This window comes from Mobula birostris, chromosome 1 (genome assembly GCF_030028105.1).
Source record: "Mobula birostris isolate sMobBir1 chromosome 1, sMobBir1.hap1, whole genome shotgun sequence".
NCBI lineage: Eukaryota > Metazoa > Chordata > Chondrichthyes > Myliobatiformes > Myliobatidae > Mobula > Mobula birostris.
Window position 1 is genome coordinate 150,013,747 of NC_092370.1, and position 23,100 is coordinate 150,036,846.

Sequence of the window (23,100 nt, forward strand, 5' to 3'; positions counted from 1 at the left end):
GAAACTGGCAGCCCGGTAAAATTCTCACCTTGGCAGCAGAAATATGGCCGGTTGAAATGAGACAAGTTCAGGATAAAGGAGGGAAGGCCTCCAAAGTACAGGTGTCCCCCGCTTTTCGAACATTCGCTTTACGAAACCTCGTTGTTATGAAAGACCCTGTTTTCACTTTCAGAAGGTGTTTTCAGTTACGAAAAAAAAAGCAGCGCACGATAAAAGGCAGCACGCCTCCCGAGCAGCCGCTCTCCCCCACATTCTCGCCGGCATTGCTTAAATGTGAGCCATTGCAAGATGAGTTCTAAGGTATCGGAAAAGCCTGAAAGAGCTCGTAAGGGTGTTACACTTACGGTAAAACTAGACATAATTAAGCATTTTGATCGTGGTGAATGAAGTAAGGACAACGCGAGTTTGGCTTGTGGAAGCTGACGAACATGATGTTGAAGAGGTTTTGGCATCCCATCACCAAGAACTGACAGATGAAGAGCTGAGGCAATTGGAAAAAAAAAGGATAACAATCGAAACCAAATGAGTAATGATAAAGTACGACTTTAATTTTGAAAGGGTACGTCGGCTTAGGAGATATTTGCAGGATGGTTTGAGTCCTTACAAAGAACTGTGTGATAGTGAAATGCGCGAGGCTCAGTCAAGCAAGCCTTCCACATCAGCCACAGCAGACGACGAACCTCGACCTTTGACATCCAGGCGGGCAGAGATAGAAGAAGATGTGCTGCCTGCTCTAATGGAAACAGACGATGACTAGATGACACCCCAGTGTCCCACCACCCCAACCCCCAGGCCACAGACAGATACTGATTCGCGGAGAACACAACGGTAGCCGGGAGGCACACAGCACATCTTTAAGAAAAAAGACAAAATAAACATGCTAACTAATTATGTGCCGCCAACACGTAATTGTCGGCCCAGATCAGAGACGATGCAATCAGCACTGATCTGGGCCGACAATTACATGTCGGGCGGCACCTAATTAATTAGCTTATTTATTTTGACTTTTTTCTTAAGGATGTGCTGTGTGCCTCCCGGCTACCGCTGGACCCCTGTGTGCTTCGTGGTAATATATCTGTTGGCAGCCTGAAGGGTGGGTGCCACTGCACCACCCAAACTCCAACGACTCAATCTAACACACCTTCATCAGTGTGCTCGCTGTCTTCCCGATTCCCGTAAGTGATACTACACTGTACATACATTATTTCTACTTTATATTGGCTGTGTATTTTTATGTGTTATTTGGTATGATTTGGCAGCTTCTTAGCTTAAAGGTAAGTGGAGAGAGTGTTCTTGTCATCAGCACTTGCGTGAGATTTTCTGCCAACGGCGCTTGTGTGAGATTTTCACTACGGAGAACAGTTCAGTAATAATTGTGGAAAAGTATTTCTACTTTATATAGGCTGTGTATTTATCACATCATTCCTGCTTTTACTATATGTTACTGTTATTTTAGGTTTTGTGTGTTATTTGGCATGATTTGGTAGGTTATTTTCAGGTCTGCGAATGCTCACAAAATTTTCCCTTACAAATAAATGGTAATTGCTTCTTCGCTTTACGACATTTCGGCTTACGAACCGTTTCATAGGAACGCTCTACCTTCGGATGGCAGGGGAAACCTATATGAGAGAGTTGTCTTTTTTTTGCAAGTATTAATGGAAAATAGACTAGCAGTTTTTGTGAGAATTAAAGGCTGCGGGTGATATTGGGTATTCTGTATTGTTCCTAAGGAAAGAATCGGGACTGGGGACCCCGGTCAGGAGAGGCGGCCACCGCTACGTGATGGATTTGACCATATCAGCTGCCGCCTGATAATATGGCCAGTTGAAAATGATTAACGGGGAGGAAGGCTGGCTAAATTTCTCACCCAGTAGCTTGTGCCTAGGCCCTTGTGTTGTGTATTTTGTGTCTATAAGCTGCTTGTCTCATTGGCTTGTCTGTGTTTTGTGTATTTGTGATTTTGGCTACTTGCTTTACTTTATACAGCACTTTGGTCAACGTGGTTGTTTTTAAATGTGCTATATACTTGACTTGACCTGATAATTAAGAACAACTGATAAATGGGACAGGCCCTTGATACAGCTATGTGTGAACGAATACCAGATAAGAAAAGGACCTCTGGATGTTAAGTGCAGCGCTAACAAAGAAACTAGGGAAACAGTGTGGCCACCAGGGGAGACTAGTATTAAATTTAATTTGGGAAAAGAATTGCGGTAAAAAGTGGAAATTATTGATTAAAGAATGGAAAGGTAGGGCCTATACTAAATGGAATAGTACCTTACTGGCCAGCTGGAGGAATAATGCATGTGATAAAGGGATAGAGGTATGTACGGCAGAAAGGACTCCCAAGAGTTGGGAGACACTACAGGCGGAGTGCTAATGGGTAGAAGGAAGAAGAAAGAGAGAACGAGAAACAAGGAACACAGGCAAAAGCAGATATGGACAGACAAGAAGGTTTAAAATCAGCAGTGCCGCGCCTAAAGATCTAGGGCCAATACAGGATCCCAAACCCATATCTGGCATACCGACCCTGTTTAAGGACAGTGACCGCGATGAGGATTGGGCACCCACCTTATCCCCCACATTACCAGAGGCCGAGTGCACCCAGTGCTTCCGAACCCCAATCCTCCCAGTATTCAGATACGGTGGCCGCTCGGGTAAAACAGCAGCGGCAGGGAAAGGAAGGCTCCCTGAACCTGAGATCCAGAAAGGGAATACAAGGGATTATTCTGAGACAGGGAGTGAAGAATCCAATAAAACCCCAGAGTTAAGGGCTCCACAGAGACAACTGCCTACCCAAATGCTGCCCAGTCCACGAGCAGCCGAGGAGGGACAGCCCTCAGTAACTCTTGTATGCACCCTGGAAGCGTCAAGAGATGGTAACGATCATGAATCAGGCCCCCGATAGAAAAGAAAAACCAGCACAGTTTGCTTGGTATGTCCGCAGTACTATACAAATGTATAATGCAACACCGCAAGATTTATTTGGTCTTTGCTGCATGATTCTCTCATCTGATGAGGGCTGGAAATGGAAGGCAGAATTAAGATACCAAACTTATCAGGAGTTACCGGCGGGAATCCATGATGAGGATGAACAGACAGACCGGATTATTCAAGCCTTGGAGAAGGCTCTCCAACAACCTGTAAATATCACTAAAGTACTTGAATGCAAACCTGAGCCTGGGAAATCAGGACCAGCCTATTGGGAGTGATTTATGGCCTGCTACGCCACTTTCGCAGGAGACCAAGCCTTTAATAATGGGAATCCATTCCCCCAGTTTAATGCCCTACTGCTCAAGTGCTTACCAGCAGGATTAAAACTAATGTAGCCCCCCCGACCACCCTCAGGGTCACTCGGCTCGCTGTCATCTAGGGAAACAGCCCTCAGCCCCGGCCCCAGCAAACTGGGTAATTAGTTTGTGTGGATGCTGTGTGATGTACTCCACCCGACCCAAATAACAGACAATATACCAGATACGATTAAATGATTTACAGTTTATAGATATTACTGGAACTATATAATTAATAGAAAGTAAAATATAAAAGGAAAATAAAAGGCGCCACACTTATCAAAGTTCAATCTCTTCGTGCACAAACAGTTGGAGCTCAGGACCCTTCTTCTTCACCCTGCGACCCCTCGGACCACCTTGACCGGCCGCCTGGGACCAACAACGGTGGACGACCAGACGCTCCACACGAGTCCGTCTCTGTCTCCCCTCCTCACCGAACACCCCGTTAGCAGACTCACAGCTCCTGGTCCATTCTCTGTCTCTCTCTCTCTCTCCTGCCTTCTCCCCCAAAACCCCGTGCATACAGTATCTTCAAATACACCAAAAACATAACAACTATCCCAATTGGTTCATAACAGCTTCTTATAAGTGACGTGATTCAACAAACTGCTAACGGGAAGGACTTTCTCAGCGTTTAACATAACAAAGAAGTATTCCCAAGTATAACATAACAAAGAAGCCATTTTAAATTTAACATACAAAAAAAAACCCGTACACTAATAATATGGATTGGCCTGACAATGACCGAAATCGAATGTGACGAGCTTTGACATGTTACTGGAACCCAGCTTTCGAATCCCGATCAACCCCAAAGGGAACTAACATTAAAGGTGAATATGTTCAGCAGGAAGAAGGATGCTTCCTACCGTGAGTACCGCCCCTCAGGAAGAGCCCAATATAATATTGCAAGATGCTGCAATTCTAATTCCGTTTATGATGGTATAGGAAAAGGAATACCGGCTATCAGACGCTACAATCACTCTGGGTTTGAACGCACGGAACGTACGTATTCACGTACCCAGCCACTGCAGGTGAAATTCCAGAGGACCCAGTGTGAGGTTTCATTTATAGTCACCACCAGTCTGGGGTGTAATCTAGCAGAGTGAGACTTGCTCTGTCCGTTGGAAATCGAGATTCTATGCACGGACAAGGGTATCACCCTGGGACTAGCGAATAACTGTTTTAAAGCAAATCCAGTTTAATTGTCATTCAAACCATACATAGATACAGCTTTATGAGACAGTGTTCCTCTGGGACCACAGTGCAAAACACTCAAAATAGCAAGCATTCAAAAATAGTGAGTAACATAATTCAAAATATTGAGCAAAGAAGCATACTCAACCTGAGCGACAATGTTTTTCATTACTTCTCAGTGTTTTATGTTTAAAGCAAATTATGTTTTTGAAATGTTTTCCCCCAATTTAAAGCTAGTTAATAATCTCCCAACCCCGACTGGAAGGTTAGTTCATTTGGTGACATGAAAACCATAGAAAGGGTGCAGAGGAGATTTACAAGGATGTTGCCTGGATTGGGGAGCATGCCTTATGAGAATAGGTTGAGTGAACTCGGCCTTTTCTCCTTGGAGCAATGGAGGATGAGAGGTGACTTGATAGAAGTGTATAAGATAATGAGAGGCATTGATCGTGTGGATAGTCAGAGGCTTTTCACCAGGGCTGAAATGGTTAGCACGAGAGGGCATAGTTTCAAGGTGCTTGGAAGTAGGTACAGAGGAGATGTCAGGGGCAAGTTTTTTTTTTAAAAACCGCAGAGAGTAGTGAGCGCGTAGAATGCGCTGCCGGTGGTGGAGGCAGAAACTATAGGGTCTTTTAAGAGACTCCTGGATGGATACATGGAGCTTAGAAAAATAGAGGGCTATGGGTAAAGCCTAGGTAGTTCTAAGGTAGGGACATGTTTGGCACAGTTTTGTGGGCTACAGGGCCTGTATTGTGCTGTAGGTTTTCTATGTTTCTACTTACATCCAGACAAAACGAGTGCAGTCAAATTGAAACAATGGTAATGAGACACGTGCAGTTCAATTAGGCCTGTTAACTTCTTCAGTTTTATGTTTACAAATATTTCCACAAAATAATAAAATCTCCTTGAAACATTTATAAAAGCATCAGCCGACACCCACTAAACCCATTTCAGATGACAGATTAAGAAATGGAACATAGAACAAACCGTGTTCCATCTGCCTTCCTTACAATCACGCCCACTTGTGTTGCCAGCTTTGATCCTGCATCCCAAGATCCCACCAGAAATCAATGCTTTTATCAGCCTTGCCATTTACTGTACACTTTCTTCTTTCATTTGACTTCCCAAAGTGCAATACCTTAGTTGTCTCGATTAAAGCCATCTGCCATTTCTTTGTCCAAAATCTTAGTTTGTGACCATATGTCGTTCAGTCATAGGAGCAGAATTAGGCCACTTGGCTCATTTTGTCTGCTCTGCCATTTCGCTGATCCATTTTACCTCTCATCCCTGATCTCCTGCCTTCCCCACCCACATCCTTTCATGCCCTGACCAATCAAGAATCTATAAACTTCTGCCTCAAATATACATAAAGACTTGGCTTCCACAAGTATCCAGCTCCCATTAGGGATTTTTTTTTAAACCCCTGCAGTTCCTCAGTTCTATCCACAATGATTCAACGCCTTCTGACCCTAATGACTTGATTTAATTTTTAAACCAACAGAGCCATGCCATCCCCTCTACCTACCTGTCCTTTTGATATAATATGTATTCTTGGACAGTAAGCTCCCAGCTATAATCTTTCAGCTATGATTGAGTGATTCCCACATCATACATGTCAATCTGTAACTGTGCTACAAGTTCATTTACCTTATTCCTTATACCGCATGCATTGAGATATAACATCTTCCATCCCGTATTCACCTTTTTCGATTTTGTTTGCCTTTTACACTGCAACTCATCCTGTTAACTGCAATATTGCCCCATCAACAGCCTCTCCTTGCCAGGAGTCTCACTACGCATTGCCTGTTTGTAAACCAACTACCTACCTCATCCTCAGCACCATCACTCCTGTTCCTATCCCCCTGCCAAATCAGTTAAACTCTCCAGAACAACTCTCGCCATCCTGCCCGCAAGTATATTGGACCCTCTTTGGTTCAGGTGTAACCTGTCCCTTTTCTTCAAGTCATACCTTCCCCAAATGAGATCCCAAGGATTCATACATCTGAACCCCTGTTCCCTGCACCAGTTCCTCAGCCACGCATTCACCTGCCAAATCATCCTAATATTACCCTCACTGGCACGTGGCACAGGCAACGATTCAGAGATTACTATCCTAAAGGTCCTGTTTTTCACCTTTCTACATGGCTCCCTAAAATCTCTTCAAGACCTCCTCACCTTGCCTTCCTATGTCACTGATGCCAGTATGTATGAAGACTTCTGGTTGCTCACCCTCGCCCTTGAGAATGCTGTGGACCCAATCCAAGACATCCCTGATCCTGACACCAAGGAGACAACACACCATCTGAATATCTCTATCACACCCACAGAAACTCATCTCTGTTCCGGTCTTGCAAAGAGGCATATGTGATTCCAGACAGTGTGTGGATCTTATCAAAAGGAGACTGGGGAAAAATAGCCAAGGGTATGTTGTCTCGTCAGATGTATATGAAAATATTTCTTACAACACAGAACTGGCCCCTTTTTGCACCACAGTAGCACAGCAGTGAGCACGAAGCTATTACAGCTTGGAGCAGTGTTCGGAGATCAAATTTGACACCGTCTGAAAGGAGTTTGTATATTCCTCCCTGTGACCATGTGGATTTTCCTCCAGGAGCTCCAGTTTCCTCCCACATTAAAAGACATACCAGTTAGTAGGTTAATTGGTCATTGTAAATTATCCTGTGATTAACCTAGGGTTAAAATGGTGGGTTACTGGGCAGTGCAGCTCGTTTGAATGGAAAGGCCTGTTCCATGCTGCATCTTCAAAAAAAAAGACATCTGTACTGAACACGTTTCCAATCCAAACAAATTCTCTATGCTGCACATGTAATGCATCCCTGTTCTTGTAACTATCTAATTGCTTCTTAAAAGCTGCTATGAAATTTGCTTCTACAACTTCCCTGACACAACATTCCAGACATATACTACTGTTTAAAAAAAAAACAAATTTTCCTTTCCCCATCTCAACTTAAAGCTATGTCCCCTAATTTTTAGTTAAACATTTCCAGTGGGGAAAAACAGACCATCCACACCATCTATCCTTTTCAGTATTAAATACTCCCATCACTTGCCCCCCAACCCCAAATGTCCCACAGGAAACAATCCAAAATTACATGACCTCTCTTTATAGCTAATTTTCTCCAATCTATGCGACATTCGGGTAAACCTCTTCTGCATCTCTCCAAAGTTCCACATTCTTCCTGTAACGTGTAACAAAAACAACACACCATCTCTTTATGGCCAAACCAAAGTTTGTACAACATGACTCTGAAGCTTCTCTAACTAATGAAGACAAGTATGCTGTATGCCTTTTTATCAGACGATTTACTTCTGTTGCCTCTTTCAGGGAACTATGGACTTGTTCCCCAAGATCCCTTTGTATAGCAGTGCTCCAAAGAGTTCTGACTTTCCTCTTTCATTTGACTTCCTAAAATGCCATGCTCACACTTGTCTGGTTTAAAACCACCTGCCATTTCTCCACCCCCTTTCCAACTAGTCCTGCTACATCGGTTGACAACCTTCCTGAAAATCCACAACTCCAGTAATATTTATGTCTACTGCAAACTCACTAATCTATATTTTCATGTCAATCTGTATACCACAAGGGTCCCAGCACTGATCCCTGTGGAACACCAATGATCACAAACATACAACCTGATTAACATCCATCCAACAATAGCTTATGTTTTCTATAGCTAATTAGGAATCCAGACCATGTGTCTTAATGAGAGATCTCACTGAATGCTTTGCTAAAATCCGTATAGACCTAGAAACATATTACACACACGACATATCTTAACATTAGCTGCCTTCAATAATCTCCTTAAAAAAATCTGCATTCTAAAGAGCTCATCAATTAAATACATCAGTCACAATTACAAATGTCAAACAAATGTTTTTAAACCACCTCAGAACATCCCAAAGCACTTGACAGAATGAAGCACTATTTAAATATTGCCAGTCAAAGCAAATGCAAATAACGGAAACATGAAATAAAAACAATCAGCAATTCAGGCAGAAACTGAAAGGAAAGCAGTTAATATACATCAGGGCAGAAATCCTTCATTGGACCTGTAACTGCCAAACCTGAATGCAGCATTTTCAGGTTTTATTTAAATATTGATTTTGCTTCAATATGGGAAATGCAACAGCCAATTTACAGGCTGCAAGAATCCACAGATAGAAACACTAAAGCAAAAGTTTTCAGTAACACTGTACATACGAAGTAGTAGCTGGGGTGTATTTTGGCTGAGGGTAATTAGAGCAGAAAGGACAACAGCGACCAATGTGAAATAGTGAAATCTAGACCAATACAAGTTGAAATTATCATTTTGGATGTACATGAAACAGAATCTGAATTGAGATGTCTCTGACATTAGTGTGTGGCAGCAGCAGCAGCAGCAATTGGAGTAGGAGTAGTGCGATCATGAGTTGAATATGAAGTTCGCCTAAGGGATTGTCTTTTGGTAGGTCCTCAGGTGGCTCTGCATATTCTGGTGCAGTGTGGACAAGAGTAAGTGGTGGCTGTGGTCAGTGGATGGGTCTTCTGGTTTTCAGTCTCTCCTTTTGCAGCTGCTGCTTGTTCTCTGCCACACAGCTAAGGTAATTCTCATGTAGCACAGCTCCCTCTCGAACGGATTTCCTCCAGGTGTATCTATTGAGTGCAATGTCTTCCCAGTTTTTAAATGTGATGTTGAATTGCTTCAGACTGACCTTGCTGTTATCTTTGAAGTGTTTCCTTCGCCCACCAGGGGGCTTGCTGACCTTCCTTCAACTGGGAGTAAAGGATCTGATTGAGGAGACACAAGTAGACGCACGTAACCCATCTACCAGAGTCAGTGTTGCTTTATCGTGTGCAGATGCTATCCCTGTTGGCCTTCTCCAGTACACCGGTGTTGGTGTGTCTAACCCTCCAGCCAATGTTCCCTCTAAACTGTGTGTGCACATACATATCTTTTGCTACTAGCATACAAACTAATTTAAACTGCGCACAAAAGGCTGTCACCCTCTACCCCATTGGCATGTTAAGTATAATTTACCATCAAACACAATCACATTTTCTTTTCTGGTCTCTGATGCGGTGTTGATAACAGAGTTTGCGATGATTTGTCTGCAGATTTTAGAACTGGCTGTTTTCATTAAAGGAATTATTCAGTGAGCACATAGTGTTGTGTTTTTCATGGATTCTGTAAGATTTAACATTTTGTTAATACTCAATGTATTGGTGGATGCAAAGTTGTAATCACATGTGACAACATTATTTATTAAAACTGTCAGCAACTTTGAGGTTTTCCACATGTGCAAAAATTCTGAATCTGCTTTCAATGAATAAATATCTTACCAGAGTTCTTTTATGCAGCTTTGCCCAATCTATTCAAGGATCATAAATGAACTGGTAACATTCCACATATTAATAATGAATGTTTCAGTGCAAAATAGGATCAGCAAATTTATGGAAAACACTAAGATTGGGGGTGTTGTGGACAGTGAGGAAGACTACCAAAGTTTGCAGAGGGATATGGGCCAGCTGGAAAAATGGGCTGATAAATGCAGACAAGTGTGAGGAGTTCTACTTTGGGAGGTGGGACTTGCACGGTGAGCATAGGGCACTGAATAGTGCCATACAGAGGGACCTTGGAATACAGATCCATAATTCCTCGCAAGTGGCATCACTCATTGATAAGGTCATAAAGAAACATTTGGCACATTGGCCTTCATAAATCAAAGTATTGAGGGCAAAAGTTGAGATGTTATGTTGAAGTTGTGAGGCCTAATGTGAAATATTGTGTGCAGATATTGTCACCTACACACAGGAAAGCTGTCATAAGATTGAAAGAGTGCAGAGAAAATTTACAAGGATGTTGCCAGGACTCAAGCACCTGAGTTGTAGGGAAAGGTTGAATAGATTACAACTTCGTTCCCTGCAGCATAGAAGATTGAGAGGGGATTTGATAGAGGTATACAAAATTATGTGGAGTATAGATAGGGTAAATGTAAGCAGGCTTTTTCCACTGACATTGTGTGAGGCAAATGCTTACTGTACCACTCTGTCTAATTTAACACCACTCCATAAAACTAAGTACTTGTAATCCTCAGTCCATCCGTTCCACACACTCCCCAGGACACTTCTATTCACTGTCAAAGTGCTACACTGTTTGACTTACCAAAATGCAAACCCTCACACTAATCTGGTTAACATTACATCCACTGTGATAAAGCGCTTTGTACATCAACTCCTGCCTGAGGAGTAACATGGATCCACTCTAATTTGCCTCCCATCACAACAGGTCAACAGCAGATGTTTGGTTCTTTACTCAGCCCTTGAACATCTGGACAAGACATACAAAATGCTGGAGGATCTCAGCAACTCAGGCAACATCTACAGAAATGAATAAATAGTCGATGATTCAGGCCAAGATCCTTCTTCAGGATTAGAAAGTAAAGGGGGGGCACTAAAATAAAAGGGGGCAGAGAGTGGAAGGACAGCTAGAAGGTAATAAGTAAAGCCAGGTGAGTAGCAAAGGAAGAGGGCTGGAAAGAATGGAATCAGATATGAGAGTGGACATAGGAGGAAGGGAGGGGCAGAGATGATAGGCAGGTGAGAAAAGGTAAGAGGACAGAATAAGGAATAGAAGGGAGAGGGAGGGAAGATTCCCCCAATCAAAATTTCCTCCTCTATTGGGGAAGATTGGAAATAGCCTGCTCACACTTATCCTCTCTATATCCCTCAATCTTTTTAGACCTCTATCAAATCTTCCCTCAGCAACACACACAAAATGCTAGAAAACTAGCAAGTCTTCCCTCTTTCTTCTCAGCTCCAGGAAATAAAGTCATAATTTATTCAACCTTTCCCTACCAATCAAGCCCTCAAGTACCAGCAAAATCTTGGTAGATTTTCTCTGTACTCTTTCAACCTTATTGATAATTTTCCTGTAGGTAGGTGACCAGAACTACACACAATAATCCAAATTTGGCCTCACCAACGCATACAACAACATAATATCAGAACTCCTGCACTCAATACTTTAATTTATAAAGGCCAATGTACTAAAAGCTTTCTTTACAAGCCCCATCTTCCTATGACGCCACTTTCAAGGAATTATGGATCTGTATTCCCTGATCCCTCTGTTCTACTGCATTGTCGGTGTCCTACCATTCACTGTACAAGTCTGATACTGGTTTGTACTCACAAAGTGAAAGCCTCACACTTGTCTGTTTTAAATTCCATCTGCCATTTTTCAAACCATATTTCCAGCTGGTCCAGATCCTGCTGCAAGTTTTGATGGTCTTCCTTCCTGTCCATTATAGCCTCAAACTTCATGTCATCCACGAATTTGTTGATCCAAGAGCCAAAGGGATAAGGGAAAGCAAAAGGGGGGGGGGGGAGTGAATAAGGGAAATTAAAAGAATCAGAGTTGATGCCATGAGGTTGGAGACTACCAAGACTGTGCTTGGCTTCAATGTGGCAACAGAGGTGACTATGGACACACATGCCAGTATAGGAATGGGAAGTGGAATTACAAAGGTCCTCACATTTTTGATGGACAGAGCAAAGGTGCTCGATGAAGTTGAATCTCACCGATGTAGAGATGGCTGCACCGAGAGCATCAGATACAATAACTTAGCCCAATGGATTCACATGTGAAGTGCTACCTCATCTGGTAGGATTGTTTTGGGCCTGCATGGTGGTGAGAGAGATGGCGGGGGCAGATGTAACCATCTGTTAGCCATGATTACAGGGATATGTGCCTGGAGGAGAATCAGTGGGGAGGGATAAGCAAACAAGGGAGTCCAGAGAGAGATATACCTGGAGAAAGAGGAGGGGAGAGGGGAATATGAGATTGATGGTGGGATTCCACTGGAGATGGCGAAAACTGGAGAATGCTGTGTTAAATATGGAGGTTTTTTGTGTAGTAGGTGAGAACAAGGAAGAACCATATCCCTATCATGTTGGAGGTGGAAGAGATGGGGGCAGATGTGTGGGAAATAGAGATACAGGTGCCTCATTTCAATGCTGCACCTTTTGTTCCAATTCTTCCTTTCTACAACATTCTGTAGTCTCACCCCATTTAAGCAATAAATTGTTTGTTCATTCCTTGTTCCAAAGTTCAAAAGTTCTAAGTAAATTTATCAAAGTACATATACAGTGGTCTGAGAAAGTCAAATTTTCTCTATTTCTGCATAAATATGATCTAAAATATGATCAGATCATCACATCTATATACTACTAAAACTGTCATGCTCTATTTGTCTGTTTGTGGCCTCAATTAGTGCAAACGGTGCATTACAGCGGCACTATTTTTGGCTAAATCGACTTAAAATGCGCTAACTTACAGAATGCAGGCAAAGTTCAGGGTTATATATTCGTATAAAATTGCTCACTCTCCAAAATCAACAAACCCACTTTCACCCGAGAGTCGATGTCAGCCATGATGGAAACCGCGACACCACACCATGACGCATGCGCACGGCCAGTCTCAGAAGCGACTCACGATGCTCACAGCAGCGACACCAACCGGAGCAAAAGGGCAGGGCAGCTCTATTTCGAGCGGTCACTTTCTGCTGATCACCATCAGCATGTGCAGGATTGGGACAGATCAAACTGAAACCCATCAATAAGAGATAATTAAATCTTATCGTAATGACGTACTTCGAGACACCCATCAAACCCTTCGCTGCAGTCAAAGGACAGCGTTGACTACATCACGTCCATTTAGGAGTGCGCCAACCACATCATCAGGAATAATCAGCATCCTGGAGGCTGCAGTGTTACTATCCCAGCATTCGGGTAAAGAAAACATGGTTGGCCTAATTATGCCGCGTGGAAAGAGAAGAGGGATATTATGATGCCAAACATCATCGGGAAGCATCAAGGAGAGGGAAAGAACAAGAATCAGATGAGGCCAGGGCCGCACGACTCCAGGATTAAAGAGTCAGGATAAAAAAGATGAGAGAAGAAAAGACAGAGGAGGAGAGGCATGCACGTCTCAAAAATGACAACAACTGGCAGAGAAGGAGGAGAGATGGAGACAAAGGAGCTGAGAAATGCACGTCTCCAGGATCAGAGACAAAGAACAAACAGCAGAAGAGATGAAGAGACGGTGGATGAAAGGACAATGACAAGCACAAGGGTGGCAGATCAACCAGAAATGATGCCATCAAAAGTGTCCTTCGTTAAACGAGGAGGAGCTATATTTGTCTTGCTACGTGTTGTTCTTCTTTAACAAACTGAGGTTTTCTTCTTCAATTTCCAAAGCAAAGTGATACCGATAGCATTAAGGAAGATTTAATGTTCATTCTGGTCACATCAGACTGCACTACCCTTCTCTCAAACTAGTAAGACCTAAAACTAGATAAATAGAACCCAATTAAATAAATAACACAATAAACATCATTTATTGAGAAAAGTGTTCCAATATTACATGTATTTATTGGAAAAAGTACATGAACTTCTGGGGTAATGCCTTCTACGAAAGCTATTTAAAGTCAGGCGTTCTAATCAATGAGATGAGATTTGTCATGTTACTGACAGAGCCTGCTCTTCTCAAGAAAGGTCTGTTTACGTAGACCATGCCTCAATCAAAGCTTTCAGAGGACCTTAGAAGAAGAATTGCAGAGAAGCATGAAGCTTAAAAAGGCCACAAAAGCATTTCTAAAAAAACACTGCCTTAAAAAAACATTGCTGCATGTCTCAAGTTTGCAAAAGACCACCTGGATGTTCCATAACACTTCCATGACGGGTTAAAAAACCAGCAGAAATGGAAAGCACCTTGGAGTCTGGTATTGCTGTTAACTAACACTATTTATTAGTAACTACCAATACAGTAATATAAATTCAGATAAATCAAACAGGTTAGCAATGATTATATATAAGTGTGGTAATATAAAAACCAAGCTTTTTTAAGCCTAGGGAATAAATGGATACAGTCTTACGGTGACAGGTAAAGTTCAGTTCAGTTCGTGGTATTGAGTTGAGTAGTGATGGAGAGAGAGAGGTGTTGTGGTTGTTCAAGTAAGCCGATGCCATTGATTCTTCCCGTTGTCCTCCAAAACTTCCAAGTTAGCCAAACTTGACCAACTTAAGAGCGCCATCTTCAAGTGCTAGTCTATCATCCCAGGCAAAGGTTAGACACACTAGTAGACTCCACAGGGTCGTTCTTTCACGCACTAACAATCGCAGATCAATACCTCGTAATCAATCCTCAGCCCCACACTCATGGGCACCCGAACAGGATAGTGGTATCTTCACCACACCTTAGTGCGTCTGCGTGTCATGTGAAACAAACAATTACGCTGGTTTAAATACTGTTGTATTGAACACCAGCTGTCCATCAAGTAGCTCCTCCCTTCTCTCTCAGTAGGAACTCAGAAGCTGGCAGTGTCCTTGCAAGAGTGTAAACAAACTGTGAGCCGTCTTCGCCTGCCTGCCCCTCCCTCCCTCCCTCTCCCACTTTTTTAAAAGCACAGTTCATAAGGGATAATTCAGGATCCCGTCACAATAGTCTGAAGATAGATGAGATAAACATAGAAAATCTGTGCAGGAGTAGGCCATTCGGTCCATCGAGCCTGCACCGCCATTCAGTATGATCATGGCTGATCATCCAACTCAGAACCCTGTACCAGCCTTCCCTCCATACCCCTGATCCCTTCAGCCACAAGGGCCATATCTAACTCCCTCTTAAATATAGCCAATGAACTGGCCTCAACTGTTTCCTGTGGCAGAGAATTCCACAGATTCACCACGCTCTGTGTGAAGAAGTTTTTCCTAATCTCGGTCCTAAAAGGCTTCCCCTCTATCCTCAAACTGTGACCCCTCGTTCTGGACTTCCCCAACATCGGGAACAGTCTTCCTGCATCTAGCCTGTCCAATCCCTTTAGGATTTTATACGTTTCAATCAGATCCCCCCTCAATCTTCTAAATTCCAACGAGTATAAGCCTAGTTCATCCAGTCTTTCATCATATGAAAGTCCTGCCATCCCAGGAATCAATCTGGTGAACCTTCTTTGTACTCCCTCTATGGCAAGGATGTCTTTCCTCAGATTAGGGGACCAAAACTGCACACAATACTCCAGGTGTGGTCTCACCAAGGCCTTGTACAACTGCAGTAGTACCTCCCTGCTCCTGTACTCAAATCCTCTTATTATAAATGCCAGCATACCATTCGCCTTTTTCACCGCCTGCTGTACCTGTATGCCGACTTTCAATGACTGGTGGATAATGACACCCAGGTCTCGTTGCACCTCCCCTTTTCCTAATCGGCCACCATTCAGATAATAATCTGTTTTCCTGTTTTTGCCACCAAAGTGGATAACTTCACATTTATCCACATTAAATTGCATCTGCCATGAATTTGCCCACTCACCTAACCTATCCAAGTCACCCTGCATCCTCTTAGCATCCTCCTAGCATCCTCCTCACAGCTAACACTGCCACCCAGCTTCGTGTCATCCGCAAACTTGGAGATGCTGCATTTAATTTCCTCATCCAAGTCATTAATATATATTGTAAACAACTGGGGTCCCAGCACTGAGCCTTGCGGTACCCCACTAGTCACTGCCTGCCATTCTGAAAAGGTCCCGTTTATTCCCACTCTTTGCTTCCTGTCTGCCAACCAATTCTCTATCCACATCAATACCTTACCCCCAATACCGTGTGCTTTAAGTTTGCACACTAATCTCCTGTGTGGGACCTTGTCAAAAGCCTTCTGGAAATCCAAATATACCACATCCACTGGTTCTCCCCTATCCACTCTACTAGTTACATCCTCAAAAAATTCTATGAGATTCGTCAGACATGATTTTCCTTTCACAAATCCATGCTGACTTTGTCCAATGATTTCACCGCTTTCCAAATGTGCTGTTATCACATCTTCGATAACTGACTCTAGCAGTTTCCCCACCACCGATGTTAGGCTAACCAGTCTATAATTCCCTGGTTTCTCTCTCCCTCCTTTTTTAAAAAGTGGGGTTACATTAGCCACCCTCCAATCCTCAGGAACTAGTCCAGAATCTAAAGAGTTTTGAAAAATTATCACTAATGCATCCACTATTATAAAAGTTGAACTTTTTGGCAGAATTACACACCATTATGCTTGGAGGAAAAAGGGCACTTCATCATGGTTTGGGGCTGCTTTGCTACCTCAGGGCATGGACAGCTTGCAATCGTTGAGGGAACAATGAATTCAAAATTGTATCAGGACATTTTACTGGAGAATGTCAGGGTAGCAGTCCATCACCTGAAGCTTAATAGAAGTTGGATAATGCAATAAGACAATGTTCGAAAGACAAAAGAATAAATCAACAACAGAATGGTTTAAAAGAAGAAAATTTGTGTTTTGGAATGGCCGAGTCAAAGTCCTGATCTTAATCCCATAGAAGTGTTGTGGAATGACCTGAAGCAAGCAGTTTACCCAAGGAAGCCCACCAACATCCCAGAGATGAAGCAGTTTTCTAAGGAAGAACGGCCTAAAATTCCTCCAAGCCGATATATAGGACTGATCAAGTTACTGGAAACATTTGATTGATGTTATTGTTGTACAAAGGGAGCACAACAAACATGTAATATTGGATCATTTTTCTTAATAAATAAATGAACAAGTATAATGTTTTTTGTGTTATTTATTTAATTAGGTTCTATTTATCGTCAAACATTTGTAGTTTTAGGACTTAAGTGAAGGTCTGATCACATTTTAGATCATATTTATACAAACTTGAGAAAATTCTACAGGGTTCACAAACTTTCTAGCACCACTGTCACCATGTACTACCTTGAGATTCATTTTCTTGCGGGCATTCAGGGTAAATACAAAGAAACAATAGAATCAATGAAAATCTGGACAAACAGCCATTCTGCAAAATACAAAAAAAGAAAAAAAAGCAAAATAATAATAATAAATAATAACTATTGAGAACATGGGTTGTAGAGACCTTGGAAGCAAGTCCATAGGTTATGGAATCAGTTCGGTGTTGGGGTATGTGAAGTTGTCCACTCTGATTGAGGAGTCTGATGTTAGAGGGGTAATAACTGTTCCTGAATCTGGTGGTGTTCTACCCAAGGCTCTTGTACCTCCTTCAGTAAGAGAGGATGTACTGGATGGAGCTGCTTTTCTGTGACAGCACTCCTTGCAGATGTGCTCAATGGTGGGAAAGGCTTTACCTGTGATGGACTAGGTTATATCCACTACATTTCTGTTGAAGAGCACGGGTTTTCCCAAACCAGCCAGTATACTCTCCACCACATATCTATAGAAGTTTGTCAAATTTTTGGATGACATGCCTTCTTTGTAATGGCACATGCTGGACCCAAGACAGAGCTTATGAAATGATAACACCAAAGAATTTAAAGTTACTGACCCTTTCCATATATGATACCCCGACGAGAAGTGGCTCGAACTCCAGTTTCCTCCTGCTGTAGTCTGACATTGAGTGAGGGGGTGTTATTCACCACCCTCAGGGCCCAATGTGATAACCTCACAATTATTCCTTCTATTTTATACCCATTTACTTAATGCAGCTACATTTCTTTCACATTCCATGTATACTCTAAACTACTTGTAAGGAATAAATCTGACCATAATACTCTCTGTAGCTTTATCCAAGTCATTAATTTAGACTATGGCTCTGAGAAAAGTACAATCTGGCTGATGACCAACATCAAGTCAGATTCAGTTTTTCATGGAGTTTGCAGAGTTCTGTCTCTTTCTCCACAAACACCAATTATGTCAGCGATCTTGGTAATTAGCTTAGCTTTAAAAGCTTCAGAAACTCTAAAACAGCAATTTGGCTTGGATAAAAGGGGCAAAAGTGAGAACAATGTCATAAATAACAGTTCCAACAGAAAAAGTTAAACTTACAAGATCATGCTCCCATTTCTGCAACATCCCACTGAATACACAAAAAGGCTCAAATATCACATTACATCTGTGCATGATTCTTGTTAAAGATTGCCCTTCATCTCAATTGACTAAAATTCTAAATTAAGAAATTGTGCCACATCTATAGAATGGATGAGGCAAAACTTGTACTGGAATATTGAATTCATAACTCAAGAGATATTTTAGTCTGTGGAATCAGTTCAGGAAGGTTCACCAAAAAATTATTAGAGGGAAAACTTGAGAGGTAAGCATGGGCACCCATAAGGGCCACAGCTATGCCTGCCTTTTCGTTGGCTACATGTGCCAAGCCTTCCATGGTAATGCTTCCCAAATCTTCCTGCACTACAATAACATGCATTGGGCTGCCTCATGCATCCATGCAGACCTTGTCTATTTCATCAACTTTGCCTCCAACTTCCTCCTTTCAATTCACTTGGTCCATTTCTGACACCTCTCTCCTCCTCGATCTGCTTTCATCTCTAGAGACAAATTGTCTACAAACATTACCCTACGAACTCCCACACCAATCTTGACTATACCTTTTCCCACTCATCTCCTGTAAAAATCCAATTCCCTTTTCTCAGTTCCTTTGTCTCTGCTCTATCTGTTCCTAGGATGAGGCTTTCGAGGAAAGATGTCTTCCTCCTTCCAAAGAGGAGGGTTTCCCTTCCTTGATGCGACATTCACTTGCATCTTCTCCATTTCCCGTGCATCCATGCTCACCCCACCTTACAGGGATAGAATTCCTCTTGGCCTCGCTTACCTCCGCAGCACACCATTCTCTGCTTCCACCATTTTCATTGGGATCCTACCTCCAAACTCATCTTCACCTATTCTCCCCCCCCCCACCAATACTTTCTGAAGACATTGCTCCCTCTGATTACCTTATCCATTTGTCCCTCTCCACTAATCTCCCTCCAAGCACATATCCATAAAGCAACAGAAATGCTACCCATTCACCTTCTCCCTTGCCTCCATTCAGGGCCTCAATCCTTCCAGGTGAAGCAACACTTCACCTGTGAATCTGTTGCAGTCATCTGTTGTACCTGGTGCTCCGGATGCTGCCTCCTCTACATTCATGAGACCCAACATAAATTAGTCCTGATGAAGGGTCTCTGTCCAAAATGTCAACTGTTTACTCTTTTCCATACATGCTGCCTGGCCTGGTGAGTTCCTCCAGCATTTTGTGTGCAACATAAATTAGGGGACCGCTTTGTCAAGCACCTCCACTCCATTCACCAAAAGTGTAATTTACTGGTGGCCACCCATACCTATCCCCATTCCAATATGTCAGTCCATGGCCTCCTCCATGATGAAACCATATGAGGTATCTCAGGGAAACCATATGAGGTATCTCAGGGAGAGATACCTCATATTCTGGCTAGGTAATCTCCAACCTGATGGCATGAACATCAATTTTAACCCCTTCCCTCTTCTTCTATTCCCCATTCTGCCCTCTTACCTCTTCTCGTCATCTGCCGCGGTGCTTCACCTTCTTCCCTTTCTCTCATGACTCACTCTCCTCTCCTATCAGAGTCTTTCTTCTCCAGCTCTTTAGCTTTTCCACCCACCTGGCTTCACCTATCTTCTTCTAGATGGTCCTCTTTTCCCTCCGCCAACCTTTTTATTCTGGTGCCTTCCCTCTTCCTTTCCATTCCTGAAGGGTCTCAGCCTGAAACACCAACTGTTTATTAAATTCCATAGGTGCTGCTAGACCTGCTGAGTTCCTCCAGCATTTTGTGTGTGTTGCTGAGGATTCAAGGCAGTTTGAATAGACTCTCACTACATTTTCACAGCCCTCCAAAACAGTTCTCCCCTCCACCCCAAGTTTAAATGATTAACAGATAATCTTACTGAATGTAATGGATGGATGTGATGAAGCTAGATGCAGAGAAGTGTTTTTTTCATTGAAATCAAGGAGATCATGCTGGGAAGAGGTATATATGCAGACCTAAAAATTAAAGCTGAACCTACTTACGGATGAAATAAGTGTGTTTTCTCAATGAAGGTGTTGAAATCTTAATTCTCCCTCAGATGAGGGTCAGACAGTCACAACTGCTGCATCAAGATCAAAAGAGATTTTTGTTTCATTTTTTCCAAGCAAAACTGAATTTAAATTAGTCATAACATGAAATGTCAGAGAAGGCTGGAGGCAATTGTGCAACCTGTGGTGCAGCCATTGCTCTGTGGTTGATTGTTGCAAACAGACATGTTCCAGAGCACTGCACTTCCTTTTTGCTTTTTATTTCAAAAATGTTACTTTATTCATAAAGTTTGTAATTGTACAAAATATGCTCCCATTTTCAGAAAAAGAATGCTAACCATTTATAATGCATGATAAAAATGATTTTTTAAAAAATGTTTTCTTCAATTCCAAGGTACCATATACATGCAGCTCCTCAACGCATAATGGTAGGAGGCCCTTTAGACCATAAGACATTAGACAAAGGAGAAGTCGGCCATTCAGCCCATTGCCCTGGCTACTCGGATCTCTGCCTTAAATACACCCAATGACTTGACCTCCACTGCCGTCTGTGACAACCAATTCCACAGATTCACCACCCTCTGGCTAAAAAAATTTCTTCTCATCTCTGTTCTGAATGGGTGCCCTTCAATCCTTAAGTCATGCCCTCTCGTACTAGACTCCCCCATCATGGGAAACAACTTTGCCACATTCACTCTATCCATGCCTTTCAACATTTCAAATGTTTCTATGAGGTCCCCCCTCATTCTTCTAAACTCCAAGGAGTACAGTCCAACAGCGGTTAAGCGGTCCTCATATGTTAACCCTCTCATTCCCAGAATAATTCTAGTGAATCTTCTCTGAACCCTCTCCAACATCAGCACATCCTTTCTTAAAAAAGGAGCCCAAAACTGCACACAGTACTCCAAGTGAGGTCTCACCAGCGCCTTACAGAGCCTCAACATCACATCCCTGCTCCTATACTCTATTCCTCTCAAAAGGAATGCCAAAATTGCATTCGCCTTCTTCACCACTGACTCAACCTGGAGGTTAACCTTAAGAGTTTACCAAGTCCCATTGCATCTCAGAATTTTGAATTCTCTCCCCATTTAAATAATAGTCTGCCTGTTTATTTCTTCTACCAAAGTGCATCACCATACACTTTTCAACATTGTATGTCATTTGCCACTTCTCTGCCCATTCTCCCAATCTATCCAAGTCTCTCTGCAGACTCTGTTTCCTCAGCATTACCGGCCCCTCCACCTATCTCTGTATCATCAGCAAACTTAGCCACAAAGCCATCTATTCCATAATCCAAATCGTTGATATACAACATAAAAAGAAGCAACCCCAACACAGACCGCTGTGGAACACCACTGGTAACCGGCAGCCAACCAGAATAGGATCCCTTTATTCCCACTCTCTGTTTTCAGCCAATCAGCCAACACTCTATCCATGTATGTAACTTCCCCGTAATTCCATGGGCTCTTATCTTGTTTAGCAGCCTCATGTGCGGCACCTTGTCAAAGGCCTTCTGAAAATCCAAATACACATCCACTGCATCTCCCTTGTCTAGCCTACTCGTAATTTCCTCAAAAAATTGCAATAAGTTTGTCAGGCAGGATTTTCCTTTAAGGAAACCATGCTGAGTTCTGCCTATCTTGTCATATGCCTTCAGGTACTCTGTAACCTCATCCTTGACAGTCGACTCCAACAACTTCCCAACCACCGATGTCAAGCATTCCATCTGGTCCGGGAGATTTATCTACCTTTAGACTATTCAGCTTCCTGAGTACTTTCTCTGTCGTAATTGTGACTGTGCACACTTCTCTTCCCTGCCACCCTTGAGTGTCCGGTATTCTGCTGATGTCTTCCTCAGTGAAGACTGATGCAAAATACTCGTTCAGTTCCTCTGCCATCTCATCTCCCATTACAATTTCTCCAGCATCACTTTCTATCGGTCCTATACCTACTCTCACCTGTCTTTTACTCTTTATATACTTGAGAAAGCTTTTAGTATCCTCTTTGATATTAGTTGCTAGCTTCTTTTCATAGTTCATCTTTTCCCTTTTAATGACCTTGTTAGTTTCCTTTTGCAAGCTTTTAAAAACTTCCCAATCCTCTGTCCTCCCACTCATTTTTGCTTCCTTGTATGCCCTCTCCTTTGTTTTAACTTTGGCTTTGACTTCTCTTGTCAGCCATGGTTGCATCCTTTTTCCATTCGAAACTTTCTTCTGTTTTGGAATATATCTGTCTTGCACCTTTCTCACTTCTCGCATAAACTCCAGCCACTGCTGCTCTGCCGTCCTTCCCACTAGTGTCCCTTTCCAGTCAACTTTGGCCAGTTCCTCTCTCATGCCACTGTAATTTCCTTTACTCCAATGAAATACCGATTAATCGGATTTCGGCTTCTCTTTCTCAAATTTCACAGTGAACTCAATCATGTTATGATCACTGCCTCCTAAGGTTCCTTCACCTCAATCTCTCTAATCACCTTTGGTTCATTACACAATACCCAATCCAGTACAGCCGATCCCCTAGTGGGCTCAACAACAAGCTGTTCTAAAAAGCCATCTCGCAGACATTCTACAAATTCTCTCTCGAGATCCAGTGCCGACCTGATTTTCCCAATCCACTCGTATGTTAAAATCCCCCACAATCATAACACTGCCCTTCTGACAAGCCTTTTCTATTTCCTGTTGTAATTTGTAGTCCACATCACTGCAGCTGTTTGGAGGCCTGTACATAACTGCCATCATGGTCCTTTTACCCCTGTGAT

General features: G+C 42.6%; 1 protein-coding gene across 6 annotated transcripts in view; it reads right to left on the reverse strand.

The window, feature by feature from the left end:
• Positions 1 to 23,100, reverse strand: part of numb (NUMB endocytic adaptor protein) — a 272,755-nt gene that overhangs the window by 234,055 nt on the left and 15,600 nt on the right. The gene's annotated exons all lie outside the window — the stretch shown is intronic.